Below are 16611 nucleotides of genomic sequence, written 5' to 3' on the forward strand. Positions count from 1 at the left end.
GTTATTTAGCTTTGCAAATAGAATGAATATTGAGAAATATCCCAGAAAAATCAAACCTTATCACTACGAAAAAAAAATAATAAGATTGGAACAGTAACAGCCAGATTACCTATTTCAACTACCTGTACATGTACATCCCCTATCAAATCCTATCCAATTAGAGTGATATTCCATCTTTTTTCATTCTATAATATGATGGGCCAGGACAAAATATACTGTAAACTTTCAAATGGTTTATAGACTTAGTTAACTAACAAAACCATTTTTAGTTCTGCTAAAACATCAGTGAATGCTAAGTTTAAACTTGTCACAGTTATTCCTTTTGCAGCCTTAGCAATCTTCTTCTTCTGGCTTTTCCCAGTTAGGGGTCGCCACAGCAGATCACCTGTCCACTCATGATTAGCAAATTTTATGGTGTCAAGTTGCCAGCCCGGCACCCAACCTTCCACAGAAGGCATGCACATACTCACACCTACAATTCACCTACTTTGGGATGTGGGGGGAAACTGGAGCACCCGGAGGAAACCCATGTGAACACAGGGAGGACATGCAGACTTCACACAGAAGGCACCCCGGCTGAGTATCGAACCGGAGAACCTCTTACTGTGAGGCAGCAATGCTAACCACTGCACCACCGTGGCCACCCTTTCCCAGCATTAGCTATACAGTCTGCTAATCTGCTATATTTGTTGCTGTATTTTATTGCATATCCTAACTCACTAATGAATATTTAGTACAAACTATGTAGTCAGTTTCAGGTAAATTAGAATCCTAATAACATTTTATTTTTCATAGTATGTACAAGAATACACAGTCTCTCCTGCTGTCACTATTTATGCTTGCTTTGCTTCAAAATTCAGTTTGTAATTGTATGTGTTACTGTGCATAATATGTACATTTCTGTTATAATTCGTTTGTTTACTGGAAATTTTTCTCCTTTGGACTCCAGTAAAAAAATATACTTTCATGAGACCATTCTTCTTTCATTCCCTGTCTGTGTAGCTTTACCACACACACACACACACACACACACACACACACACACACACAGACATGTGCACAGGTATACAAATAAAACAATTGGTGGCAAAAACAGATTGTTCTATTTTTTTGTGTGTGTTTGTTGTGCAGTAAAATACTAAAGTGTTATGGGGATATATATATATATATATATATATATATATATATATATATATATATATATATATATAATGTCAATGTTGCTGTTGGTATTAAATATGTCTGTGTGCTGCCTCCTTGATGGTTTCTTTGCAGAAGAAACTCTGCCATTTCCTCTCTGGTCTGAAGCATGTTACCTTCCAACAACTACAGCATGGAAATTTATTTCACTTTTAAATGAAAGTTCATTGAATGGATTTGTGTTGAGTACTGGATTAAGTGGGGAGCAAGAATCTGTAACTCCATGAAAGGGAAGGCCCCTCCACAACCTTTTATGGCTCAGTTTGAAAGAGGTGTATATACTTAATGAATCTGGAGGTCTCCCTCTGACAGCATTGCACACTCGGTAGGAAACACACAAACACACATACACACACACACACACACACACACACACACACACACACACACACACACACACACACACACACACACACACACACACACTGCAGTGAAGCAAAAATCACCATCAGCAAAATTATCTGTGCTAGGCTGGTTCAGATGTTGGTAGACAAGTCTCTTAGAATTTGGATTAAGAAATCTCAGGCAACAGATGAGTCCATACATCATCAGTTATTGCACATCCTTAAAGAATCAAAAGGGTACATGCCTCAAGCTCCTAAGTCCAACAACAGTGCATTGACAATAGGAAATATTTAGGCAATTGGTGACTCGATTACAAGGCACACTGACACTACCCTTTTGAAACTGGACAAGATCAGATAACATTTAGCTGTGTTTTTTTGTCCAAAGGCAATCTAAACTTGTACTAGAGTAGACAAAACATCAAAGAAACATTAATTCCTGGACTGGGTCCTTACAAACAGGCCAAATTTATCCCTACACCCTGGTTGTCTCCCAGACAGCCTCAGTGACCACATTCCAATTTACATTCTCTGACACAGAATAAATCCACAAAAACTTAAAACCTACCACCAAATCCAAGATAAGAAGAAAATTAGCCCCCAAGACTTCATAACTAGTTTAAAAAAATACAACTGGGCACCACTCAAAAATCTCCCTTTAGATGCTGCAGTTGAATACTTTAACTAAACCTTCCTCAATATCCTAAATATCTTGGCCCCCCACGAACAATAAGGATAAAGTCCAATTATGCCCCCTGGGTAACCCTGGCTAACCAAACAAACAAGATCTCTCTTAAAAACTAGAGATAAGGCCTGGGAGGAATCTTTCAATGACAAAACTACAACTAACAAACAAACGTATCTAGAACTATGAAATAAATCTAAAAAAAAAATATCAGGCAGGGCAAAATAAATTACTATAGCGGTATCCAATCAACAAATCAAAGAAACCCACAAATATTCTAGGCTGCCATCAAAAAATCCTACAACCAAGACAAACTAGTACTCTCTCTCCAATAATCAGTGATACTAAAGACAGAATAGCCTCAAAATTTAACAGATACTTCACTGAATCCATACTAACCCTCAGAAACAGTAGTTGCTCTTTCCCTACCCAGACTCATATAGTACCCACGCTTGATCTCAATAACTTCTCTTTCCAACCTGTCCCAATAAACACCATAGTTAAATATCTTAAAAGTCTTAAACATACTACACTTGCTGCCTACTATATACCTGCAGAACATCTAAAAATCACTACAGAAGCAGCATCCTACCCAGTATCCATATTAATAAAGCGATCCATTTCAGAACAACAAGTCCCTAAAATTTGGAAAATATATATCAATCCTCTACATAAAGGTGGAAACTTGACAGAATTATCAAATTACTGGCCAATAGTTATACTGTCACAATTATCTAAAATACTTAAGAGGTGCATCCATTCACAAATCTTAAAATATCTAATAACCAACAATTTTCTATCTAACACTCAGCATGGTTTCTGTCCTAATCATACTACCACCACTGCTCATGTTAACTTTCCTAACATTATTAACCATCATTGCAATGAAGACAATTTAGTTTCCTCCATCTTTCTTGATCTGTCCAAAGCTTTTGATACTGTCTCTCATTCTAAGCTGTTATCTACACTTTCAGAACTTAAACTTAGCCATTCTGCACATACTTGGTTCCAGCAATATCTAATTGGTCATCAGCAAGTGGTAAAATGGCAACAAAATCTCTCTTCACTACTTCCTGTAAGCTTGGGAGTACCACAAGGATCTATTCTGGGTTCTCTCCTTTTTATTATCTTTACTAACAATCTTCATACTGCCACCCTACTTGCCCCTGTAGTTCAATATGCAGGCAATTCCACCTTGATTTATGCCACCCCAACACTACAAAAACTTAAAAAAATGACCCAGCAGTCATTTAATGCAGTGAGATCTTGGCTAAACAATGCACAACTTATACAATAGAGAAACAGGTACCGCACTGTAAATGAACATCCTTCAAACTCCAATAAAAATACTCAAAACAACGGTAAAACAGTAAGAAGGACAAAAACATGGCAAATAAAGGTTGTGCTATAATTGTGCTGGACAAACATTTTTATTTGCAGGCTATGTGTAAAATGTTAAATATTACTGTTTACTCAATTATTTCTAAGTCTGAAACAGAATGCATGCATAGAATACTATTGCAACATTATATGATTGCCTGCTCAGCAGAATTATATCACCAGAAATTATTTTACTATAGATTTTGCAACAGTGCCTGTGTTACATGGCCTGCCTAAAATGCATAAAGATGCTGTGAGACATCCGATGACACCTACATGAAAAGAGACATAGAGGAGCTCTCTGACCATGTAGCCCAGGCTGGTATGACCCTGACCTTGAGTAGCATCTTGCCCTCACCAAGAATGATGCCACAGTATAAAGACAAAATGATCAGTTTCAACAATTGGCTAAAGCATTGGTGTCATTCAAAGGGGATCCAGTGTCTGTCAGCCTGGGATGACATGCTCGACAAGCCACGTTGCTTCGCTAGGGACGGCTTGCACCTGTCACCCTTAGGCTTTTGTATACTGGCCAAGGCTCTTGCCACCCCCATAGTGCCTTTTTTAGGCAAGGCTCAAAGGACGAACCCACCTCCATAGACAACCCAAGGATAAAAAAACTAAAGGTAATGCTTCTCAATGCCAGAAGTCTAAACCTCAAGATGCACGCACTCGAGGCTCTCCTCAGTATGGAGAAAATCGATGTCTGTGCAGTAACAGAAACCTGGTTCAAGGCTCCTGAGAGTACCCCAGCACTACCAGGTTAAAACTCATACCATGCGTTTCGGCCCCAAAACTCGGACCGAAGCACAAAAGGAGGGGGAGTATCTATATTCATCAAATATACCTACACGTCCAGGTTAGTGGCACTGCACGAAGCATCGGAAACCATCCATGTGCAACTAACAGCGGGCAAAACTGCCTTTCAGTTTGTAGTCTGCTACAGAACATCCTCCCTATTACAGCAACCCCAACTTGGCATTCCTGAGAACACTGGAGAATATGAAGGTCTCTCCAAACACTATGTTATTGGGTGACTTCAACTACCCAAACATTGACTGGGAAAACTACTCAAGCCCAAACACCCTCGCCCAATGGTTCCTTGAATTTATAAACTCTAACGCAATGGAACAACTGGTCACCACTCCCACAAGAGGGAACAACATATTGGACCTGGTCTTCACAAACAAGTCCCACACCAGAGGTAAACCCCTCATTGGTAAGATCAGACCATAAACAAATTTCCCTGGACATCCATATCCCATCCCCAACCCCAGCCAAGGAAATCACTAAAGAATTTCTCAAAAGCCAACTTTGCACTTCTCAAGACTGAGGTAGAATCCTTCAAAGCCCCCGGGCCAGAGAATAATACAGCCCAATCTGCAGAATCCTTTACAAATGCATTCTATGAGCACCTGCAGGAATGCATGGATCGTACTATCCCAAATAAAACCAAGACTCACTCCTCCAAAAACAGGAGACCGGTCTGGTGGACCCCGGCCATAAATAAGCTATACAACAGAAGGAGGAAGCTACTACATGACAGGGCAAAATCCCAAAAAGGGAAGGCATCTCTGATCAGTGTTAGCAAGAAACTTCGATCCTTCATAAAATCATCAAAGGCCAGTTTCAAAAGAAAAGTTGGCCTAGACACTAAAGATAATCACAAGGCCTTCTTTAGTTATGTCAGGAATATGGGTGGAAACTCCCAGATATGCTCTGAATTGTTGCATAATGGTACAAAATATACAGAAACTACAGACATAGCCAACATCCTGGCAGACAGATTCAGCACAAACTTCTCCCCCCTCTTCCCCCCCAAAGGAGCAAATGCCTATCCCAACTGAATGTAACCTCCCTGACATCACAGATGCACAGGTGAAAGCTGCCCTCTCCAAAGCAGAAAACACAGCATCTATGGGAGCGGACAGTGTCCCGGGCTGTGTCTTACATGAGCTCCAAGAAGAACTGAACCCTCACATTAAGTCACTGTTCAAACTTAGCCTTACTACAGGATATGTACCCAAAGTATGGCGTACAGCTACAGTGGTCCCACTCCACAAAGGTGGTGCCACAACGGACCCAGGGAACTATCACCCCATAAGCCTGACTAGTCTGGTCTGTAAAGCTATGGAGCGTATTATCATGGAACTCATAAACAAAGACATTGGGAGTCTCCAGACATTGGACCCTACCCAATTCGGTTTTGTTAAGGGCAGATCTTGCCTCTTAAACCTAGTTGATTTCTTTGAAACAGTTACCAAAGCCATAAATGAGGGCAAGGTAGTCCACACAGCCTATGTGGACCTCGCAAAAGCCTTCGACACAATACCCCACTCACGCATCTTAAATAAGCTTACGAGCTTAAATATCAACCCCTATATCACAAGATGGGTTGCAAACTGGCTCAGAGATAGAACCCAATGGTCAGAATCACAGGTGCCATGTCTAAATCCAAACCAGTTACAAGTGACATCCCACAGGGCTCAGTTCTGTGACCTCTCTTGTTCGGTATATACTTCTCTGAAGTTCAGGATAACACGGGGGGGGGGGGTTATGGCTGACAAAGTTTGCAGATGACTGCAAACTGGGGGCCATAATCGAATCTCCAGCTGACACAAGCATCCTCCAAAAGGGTCTCACAGAGACGGATGCTTGGTGCCAGAGCCACGGCCTCAAGCTAAATGCTAAAAAGTGCATAGTCATCCCCTCTGCGCAAAACAAGGTGCCCACAAATTACTACATAGGTGGTAATCCATTAAGTACGGAAGAAGTAATTAGAGATTTGGGGACCAACGTAGATAGTAATCTCTCCTTTGATAATCACGTTGCCAAAGTGAAGATCAAATTTTGCTTGAAACCACCACGAGGAACAAAGTTTTAATCTTTTTATTAATAAAAACGAGCGCTTTCACGCAGCAAAGTGCGCTTCATCAGGTTACAATCTTCACTAAAATTTCTGCTATTTTTATACTAAAAGATATTGCCAATTATTCAATCAATTAGCAAACAAATCAAATACAATTAAAATGATTTATCAAAATAGCGCTGATGTGCATACATTCAGTGATAAGAACATATATATACAAGTTAAAACACTTTCAAAGTACACATAATTTTCATTGCATGACCTCATATAAATTCATATAAGTCAATAATATGGGTTACACCTATAATTGATACAATCAAAGCTGTTATTATAGTTCTCAAGGAAGTCATGCCCATATATGGGAGAAGATCCCTTTTAGATAGCTAGTCCTGCATGTAACATTTGAAATTCAGCGAAGAGCAAGTATACGCTTTCCTGTTTTTATGTCATTCATAAAACTATATAACTCATGTAATACTATAATGTTATAAATATTAAAAATATTCATAGTATATTGCAAATTCATGAAACATTCTTCCACTGAGGACCCAATACTAAGAAATATTTCAGCCAATAAAAGCTGAAAAACTAAAACTAAGAAAAGCTAAGAAAAGCTAAGAAAATATATATGTATAGGCATAGGAATTATACATCACCATTCTACTAATCTCTATGCCTAATAGAACTATCAACCTTTAAGCAAAGTGGTTAGAAAGACCTTCTATATAGCCCACATTATCACGAAAGGGTTCACATCTAGATCAAGAGAGGTCATTGTGCCCCTCTACTCGTCACTCATCAGGCCCATAATTGAATACAATGCCCCTTTTGGGATGTACCTTACCTGACACCTGCAGCAACTGGAGAGACCCCAAAAGTACCTCACCAAGAGGATCATGGGCTACAAACAGATGTCCTATGCAGCTCAACTAAAGAAACTCCAGCTCTACTCAGTTGCTTACCGCCTACTCAGAGGCGATCTATGCCTGATGTATAAAGCCATGTCAAACCCAGAATTAATGGACATGCTTCACCTCAAAAAATCCAAGTCCCTTAGAGCTACACGCGCCAGGGACTTAAACCTCAGCACAAAAATAAATAAGACATGCCGGAGGGACAGATTCATTTCCCAGAGGTTCCCCTCACTCTGGAATAGAATCCCAATTCATGTTAGACATAGCCCCTCGCTGACCCTCTTCAAGCGAAATCTGGACGCGTGGATGGGAAATCGCAAATTCACCCCTGGGATCTCTTCTGTGTCCCTGCTAGACAGAGGCACAGTAAACTAATCTTAAAAGGGTACCTTCTGTGACCTACTTTACAGAGGCACAGCAGGTTAATCTAATAGGGAGGCGGAAGCCAAATACACTCTGGCTAGGCTTATAAATGCCCTAGGGCAGATAGCCTAGTATCTACCTATGAACCTGTGAACCTATGAACCTATTGTCTCTGGTCAAGGTTGGCTCACTGAGCCATTACCTGTCTTTGCAGAAAAGAATTTGAGACCTTTGTTGAATTCTTCTGGTACTGTGTTATGTGACACTAAATGTTTACAAGACCTGTATGCTCATATGAGTGCTATGCAAGAATCCCTATGAGAATGTTGTTTGTTTTTTAGATGTTAATTCCCTTTTTGTTGTGATTCTGCAAGCAAGTTCAAAGGATAGATGATGTTTGAACGTATTTGAGTAACAAGAGCAAACACAGTAATAGTGAGCAGATTTTATATGTTTACTCTTAGAATCGGTACTTGAAAATAATTTTTCTATTCAATGAGGTATATTATCTCCAGCAATTAGACATAGCAATGGGCACTCCATGTGCCAATAGCTATGCCAATATAGTTTTGGCTCAATGGAAAGAGAATATAGTTTTGAAGAACAATATATTTGCAGTTTATGTTAATTTCTATCTCAGGTTTGTTAATGTTATTTTTCTGTTGTGGACAGGCTCTATAGACATGTCAAGTGATTTTGTAATATTTCTACATCAGACTACTGACTATTTGAAATGTATGCTCAAGTTTTCTAACTGTGAATTGGATTTTTTTAGATGTGAGAGTATTTAAAGGGCAAAATGGTGTTTTCAGCACTGGATTATATAGAAAGAGTTGTAGAAGAAATAATATTTTGAGAAGAGATAGTATGCACCCTTCTCACATTTATAAGAATATTTTAAGGGGGCAAGGGATGCGTATCTCCAGGCTGAATGATAATCAGAGGTTTTATTCAGATTTTAATGCTTTTAAACATGAGTTGCTAGATCGGAGATACAGTATTAATGGGGTTGAACCAATGAACGTTGATGCTATACATCTGCGAGAGGGCAGGGCTAAACCTTATATCTCTATGTCAGAAACTCACTGTCCAGCTATTTCTAATAGTGTACAGCAGGCTTACCCTGTATCCATTTGTTTGCAATATTCGAGGGATATTGACAGAGTATGCCAGTTTATTGAGAAAAACTGATCTATCTTGACAACAGATGAACAACATAAAGACATAGTGGGTGAACACCCATGTTTTCACTTTAGGAACAAGAAATCATTAAAGAGGCTTCTGTTTTACAATGAGTGCAATCATGATGTAGTACAGAATGCTAGAGGTTCCTTTCCATGTGGGGGATGTAGTTTTTCTGACTCAGTCTGCATTTCTGATAGTTTTGTTACACCCTCTGATGAGCAAAGTTTTTACGTTTAATGTTAGAGCTAATCGCTCTACTAGGAATGTTACTTATTTAACGCAGTATGGATTATGCAGCTTTTTCTAGGTTGGAAAGACAAATTGTTCTCTAAGAGAATCTATTAGGAAGCATCTGGTGGATATACGCAAGTGAGAGGATAAGAGTGCCTTAGCTAAACATGTACTAGATTGTGGCACTGCACATACTTTTACCTCTATGGCTACTGAATGCTTAGTAGAGATTTTACATATGGCCGATTTTAAGAAAATCACAGAACAGCATGAGGTTAGGTGGATTGTGAAGTTATGCACCAATAGATCCCCTGGACTGAATGGAAAGATTCCTTTGAAACCATATCTTAAAGCATGTCCCCTGCATTAATTATTATTGTTTTATTTAGTTTTTATTTTCTTTTTTGAGTTATTGGATGTTTAATTGCAATTTATGAATGGGAGTGACGCTTTGATGTTATTGGTGATATGACATCATGTGAATGGTTTACGCCCCCAATGTAAAGTTTAATTTTCCATTGTGATGGTCCATTCATCTTTGAAGTTAACTCTGATTTGCAGATTGATTGTTTTGCGATCACACACACCTCTTTATCCTAGCAGTTTGGTTTGCTGATTCAATTAGTTGTTATAAAGTGCTTGCATATGGTTTTAATTGTTTTAATTTATAATTAGTTGAGTTTTTATTGACCATAATATGAAATTCAACAGACACATATCACAGACAATAAAGCAAATTCACAAAATCTAGGAACCCTGTACAGAAATCGTCACTTTCTAAACAAATCTTCATAGGCCCTATAACAAGATCCCATCTTTACACTACTATACACCTCACAAATTTTCACAAGTATTAAGAAATCTGACCTAGCAAAACTTGAAACATGCTATAATAAAATTGCAAAGTTTGCTACAGAATCAAATTTCAGATCTTTCATTGTCTGGCTTTAAAGCAACTTTCCTGGTTTGAACTACTAATTCTACTTGCTTATAATCTCACTTTCGTCCATCAAATACTAAATCAGCCAGAAAAAAACACCAATACTTCAAAATCTACTAATACACTACTTCAACAACAGGGTATTGCATTCCACTAATAAATCCTACCTAAATATATTCAAACCTAGCAATGCAGCTGCAGTTTCACTTTACTCAAACTGCATAACCAAAACTTGGAATTCACTGCCATTAAATATGAGAACTACTAACACTTCTAACTTTAAAGTGGGTTACCTTCATTTGACTGAAAGCTCATTTGAATGACAAACATTTTAGCCGGACCAAATGACTGAAACTTCATTTCACTGACACTTCATTTGACTAACAGTTCATTTGACTGACAATTAGTACTGGCAGTGTCTAGAGCACTGTAAGGCAAGTAAAAGGATTATGTCCTTTTCCCCACTGTAGTGCGACCCTGGAGTTAGTATATATAGCTAAGGGTGTGTGGGGGGCATTGGGTGGTGTGGGGGGCACATCCCGCCACTTACTTTGGTTTTACTAAACAATATAAAATGAAAAGCAGAGAATATAACATGAAACTAAGTGGGGGGCTAAGACCCCCACACCTCCCTAACTGTATATACTAACTCCAGGGTCGCACTAATGTGGGGAAAAGGACATATTCCTTTTACTTGCTTTACAGTGCTCTAGACACTGCCAGTACTATTTTTCTGTCAAATGAACTGTTAGTCAAATTAGTGTCAGTCAAATGAGCTTTCAGTCAAATGAAGGTAACCCCTTTAAAGTACTTCTCAAATCACACGTATCTGAATCAAGGACCTGCTCTTGCACAAACCCTGGTTAGGAAATAGATGTCTTAAGGCAGCTACAGTAATACAGCCATTTATTTTTGCTTTTAATAGTATACCTTACTAAGTATATGTATACTTAACTTACTTGTTTTTTTACCTTCAATCACAGTACCGATATTGTTTTATTCATACCTAGACTATATGAATATATTAATGAAATGTATAACACTTATTTTTCATTTTGTGCTTGTATCCAAGATTGAATCAACATTTGCATCTGTACGTTGCATATGTAGTGAACTGTTATGTATAAATGTTGAGCTTTTCTCCCTGGGCCTCCACTGAAAAAGGACATTTTGTCCAGTAGGACTTTTCCAGTAAACACATTAAAATAAAATACATTTTGGAGCTAGGACGAAAGATGTAGCTGGGATTCGTAGAGCCACTGCAACCTGAGAAATACTAGTATGACCTATTGGTGACACATATGGGGTGAATGTCCTTAGGAACATACATAAGGGAGCTCCAATCACCAACTCAGGTAATTATAGACCTGTTTAGCTTTACCAACATTGGAAAATCATGGGACATATCATTTCTGACCTCATTACTTTTAAATATTGTTAATCTCTTAACCCTGTGTTCCCATCAATTTGGCTTTGTCAAAGGTAGCCCATGGCCTCTTAGCCTTGGAAACTTTTTTGAAAGGTTAAAACAAGAAGTTGATGATGCTTATGTGACACACCTGATATACTTCAACATTGGCAAGGCATATGCTACTATCCCTCATGTAGGCATCATTGACAAAAATGTGAATCTAAACATCTAGTAAGGTAGGCAGCAAATTACTACCCAAACAGAACACACCATTAGAGCTGCAGAAACTGCCTTACCAAGCAGAAGTGTCACAAGTGGGGTTCTTCAAGGCTCATAGCTGGGTCCTCTTCTATCTGTCATCTATTTCTCCAAGTCAATAGCCACGGTTTTTGTTTGACAAAATTCGGTGGTGACTGTTGACTAAAGTCATTATTGGAAGAGGCATTCATATGAAGGTACTCCACGATATTATGCAAACAAATGGTGAATGTACAATAGCCTCAAACTAATTGCCAAAAATGTAACACAATTTGGTAAAATAAATTCCTCACTATACTTTATAGATGTCACACCACTTAAGAATTATACTGTTTTTAGAGACTTAGCTATCCTTAATATACAAGGAACTCTTATCAAGAACCAAAGAAGTGTACTTCACCCCCTATCTGCAGTTTTATTGAATGCAAAGCCCTCTTTGATATGTACTTATAAAAATATATCACTCAACTGAACTCAGGGGTTTCTAGCAAAAGAAACTCATAGGTCTCAAATCCTTTAGTTGACCAGACCTTTGGTCATCCTCTCTCTGTATTCTGCTTTATAACACCTTTACAGTGATCTACATTTTTGCCTCTTGGACAATGAATGACCATCACCTTCCTAATCTATTATTTATTCATGAAACATACAGTTCCTCAATATACATAGAAAAGACCTCAAACTCTACCGACAGATTAATAGGATACAGCCATTCTGCTGTTGTAGATAGATAATGCCCAAACTAAAGCCCAGTCTTCTGTTTTATTCTCTCACATTATCTATGTAGGTCTACAAGTCAGGTGCCACTCCTATAATGGTCCCATGAACAGCTACCACTGAAAGCAGTCTTAATTCACATCTTTAAAGCCTTAGTAATCTTTTATTTAATTCTTGTTGTAAGAAGTTTAGTGTCATAAACAATGGCATTGAACATGACTGTATGTAATTCCCTGATCTCATCAGTACTCTGCAATTGCACTGTACCATCTGCATGTCAGCCATTTACATAACAAGTGTTCCTTACACACCATGCCCATAAAACACTTGTGATGCACCCCATCTCTGCAGAGTATGGCATTCCCAGTACTACTAACACTTTAACTAAGCTGATGGGACCAGTTCTGAAGTTCCAACTTGAATGCAGCCAAATTTGACAGATCCATGCCATCTGGACATTTAATTAAAGTTAATGGAGCATGCTGATTATGCTACGATATTCAGAAAAAGACAAGCCAGGTAAGTGCCGGAGTGGTGTGCAATAATAAATGCTTACATTTTTATGGTTGGATCTAGTACCAGGTAGTAAAATCTGCATGTACTGACTAGCAAATGACAGTGGCAGAAATAAAAGATTTGTTTCTGCTTGCTCTCCATAACAGTAATATGTCCCCGACATCGCAAACAAACTCATTTGGTAACAGGATGTATTAGTATCCACTTCCTGAAGGACATGAACTTTGAAATTGAAATGGATGGCATTATTTAGTAACTTCAAACCTCGGTGGTTTGTATGAAAACCACAGATTGTATGAGCAACAGATGAAAAATATGGGGCAATAATATGGACATCCTGCAAAAATCTAGACAGTTACGAAAGGTGAGTGTAAATGTAACATATACTACCTCTCTGACAGCGCTCTCTAAGTGTTTTACAGCTTTGAAATCTGAGAAAACGTGATGATTTTTTCCCCCTGTATCTAGTAGTACATAGAGCAAACAAAGAATTATGATCAGTTGTCGATATGGATACCAAGATTCACCTTGAGAATGAAGCTCTAGAGGTGAATTTTTTACAATCCTTGTCTTGACCACATAATAAGCATATTATGATCAGCGAACTGATCATAATTTTCTATATTAATGTTAATGCTGATGTTAATATTATCTTTGTTTAAAAGTACCATATAAAGGTTTCTCTGAACTGCATTATCATTCTGAATCTTTGCTGTATCCGTTAATTTGAATCCTTGGACAGACCTAACTGGTGGAATCATAGTTAGGTTTGTTACATAATATGACACTTTTCTGAAACCTGCACTTGTCATTGGGCAGAACTTAGACAATCTTATTGAGTTAATATCTAAAGTGCTGGCATGCATTGTGGAAGGAACTTGCATTATTTAACAAATGCCACATAAGCACACGGGACAGCCAAAATGTCAATTCTTGAAAAAGCAATATCTATACATATTACCCATATTCATAACTCATAAAGCAGGCTAAGAGATGACCAGTCCTCCCTGCCTCAGATAAGAGTAACACATTGACAACATAAAGAGCCTTCAATGAAAAGTTAATATCATCATCATCATCTTCTTTCGGATGTTCCCGTTAGGGGTCCCCACAGCAGATCATCTGTTTCCATTTCTTCCTGTCCTCTGCATCTTGCTCTTTCACACCAACTGCCTGTATGTCATCTCTCACCACATCCATAAACCTTATCTTAGGCCTTCCTCATTTCCTCTTACCTGGCAGCTCCATCCTTAGCATTCTTTTCCCAATATACCCAGCATCCCTCCTCAGCACATGTCCAAACCAATGCAATCTTGCCTTTCTTGCTTTGTCTCCAAACTGCCCAACATGAGCTGACCCTCTAATATACTGATTCCTAATCCTGTCCATCGTAGTCACACCCAGTACAAATCTTAACATCTATAACTCTGCCTCATCCAGCTCTGACTCCTGCCTTTTCGTCAATGCCACCGTCTCCAACCCATATAAGATAGCTGGTCTCACTACCCTCTTGTAGACCTTCCCTTTCACTCTTACTGGTACCCATCTGTCACAAATCACTCCTGACACTCTTTTCCACCCATTCCACCCTGCCTGTACTCTCTTCTTCACCTCTCTTCCACACACACCATTACTCTGAACTGTTGATCCCAAGTACTTAAACTCATTGACCTTTACCAACTCTACTCCCTGCATCCTCACCATTCCTCTACCCTCCCTCTCATTTACTCACATATATTCTATTTTAGCCCTGCTGACCTTCATTCCTCTCCTCTCTAAAGCATATCTTCACCTCTCCAGGGTCTCTTCAACCTGGTCCCTACTCTCACTACATATCACAATGTCATCTGCAAACATCATAGTCCATTGGGCCTCATGCCTGATCTCATCTGTCAACCTGTCCATCACCACTGCAAATAAGAAAGGGCTAAGAGCTGATCCTTGATGTAATCCCACCTCCACCTTAAAAGTATCAGTCACTCCCACTGCAGTCCTCACCAATGTCACACTACCCTCTTACATATTCTGTACCACTCTTACATACTTCCCTGCAACTCCCGACTTCCTCATACAATACCACAACTCCTCTCTAGGCACCCTGTCATATGCTTTCTCTAAGTCCACAAAGACACAATGCAACTCCTTCTGACCTTCTCTGTATTTCTCCAACAACACTCTCAAAGCAAATATTCCATCCGTAGTGCTCTTTCCCGGCATGAACCCATACTGCTGATCACTAGTCATCACCTCCCTTCTTAGCCTAGCTTCCACTACTCTTTCCCTTAACTTCAAGCTGTGACTGATCAATTTTATCCCTCTGTAGTTACTGCAGCTCTGCACATCACCCTTATTCTTAAAGATACGTACCAAAACACTTTTTCTTCACTCCTCAGGCATCCTCTGACTTTCCAAAATTTCATTAAACAATCTGGTTAAAAATTCCACTGTCATTTCTCCTAAGCACCTCCATGCTTCCACTGGTATGTCATCTGGGCCAACAGCCTTTCCATTCTTCATCCACTTCATAGCTGTCCTTACTTCCTCCTTGCTAATCTGTTTCACTTCCTGATTCACTATCCCCACATCATCCAATCTTCTCTCTCTCTCTCTCATTCTCTTCATTCATCAGCCCTTCAAAGTAATCTTTCCATCTACTCAACACACTCTCCTCTCTTGTGAGTACGTTTACTTCACTATTCTTTATCACCCTTACCTGATGCACATCTTTCCCAGCTCTGTCCCTCTGTCTAGTCAATCGATACAGGTCCTTTTCTCCCTCTTTAGTGTCCAATCTCTCATACAACTCTCCATATGCCTTATCCTTAGCCTTTGCCACCTCTCTCTTTACCATGCGCCTCATCTCCTTATACTCATGTCTACTTTCTTCATCTCTTTGACAATCCCACTTCTTCTTCGCCAGCCTCTTCCTCTGTATACTCTCCTGTACTTCCTCATTCCACCACCAGGTCTTCTTGTCCTCCTTCCTCTGTCCAGATGTCACACCAAGCACCTTTTTAGCAGTCTCCCTTAAGAGCTCTGCTGTAGTTACCCAGCTATTCGGTAACTTTTCACTGCCTCCCAGTGCCTGTCTTAACTCTTCCCTGAACTCCACCTCACAATCACCCTTTTTTAACTTCCACCATTTAATCCTTGGCAATGCTTTCAAACTCCTCCTCCTCTTCTTGATCACTAACATCATTCTACAGACCACCATTCTATGCTGCTTAACAACACTTTCCCCTGTCACCACTTTACAGTCTCCAATCTCCTTCAGACTGGCCCTCCTACATAGGATATAATCCACCTGTGTGCATCTTCCTCCACTCTTGTACGTCACCCTATGCTCCTCCCTCTTCTTAAAATATGTATTCACCACAGCCATGTTCATCCTTTTCACAAAATCCACAATCATCTGACCTTCTGCATTCCTCTTCTTAACACCATACCTACCCATCACTTCCTCATCCCCTCTGTTCACTTCACCAACATGTCCACTGAAGTCCGCTCCAATCACTAATCTCTCACCCTTGGGTACACTCACCACCACTTCATCCATCTCACTCCAAAATCTTTCTTTCTCATCCATTGCATACCCAAC

This window comes from Protopterus annectens, chromosome 4.part1, assembly GCF_019279795.1.
Source record: "Protopterus annectens isolate FY-2018-M chromosome 4.part1, PAN1.0, whole genome shotgun sequence".
Classification (NCBI taxonomy): Eukaryota; Metazoa; Chordata; order Ceratodontiformes; family Protopteridae; genus Protopterus; species Protopterus annectens.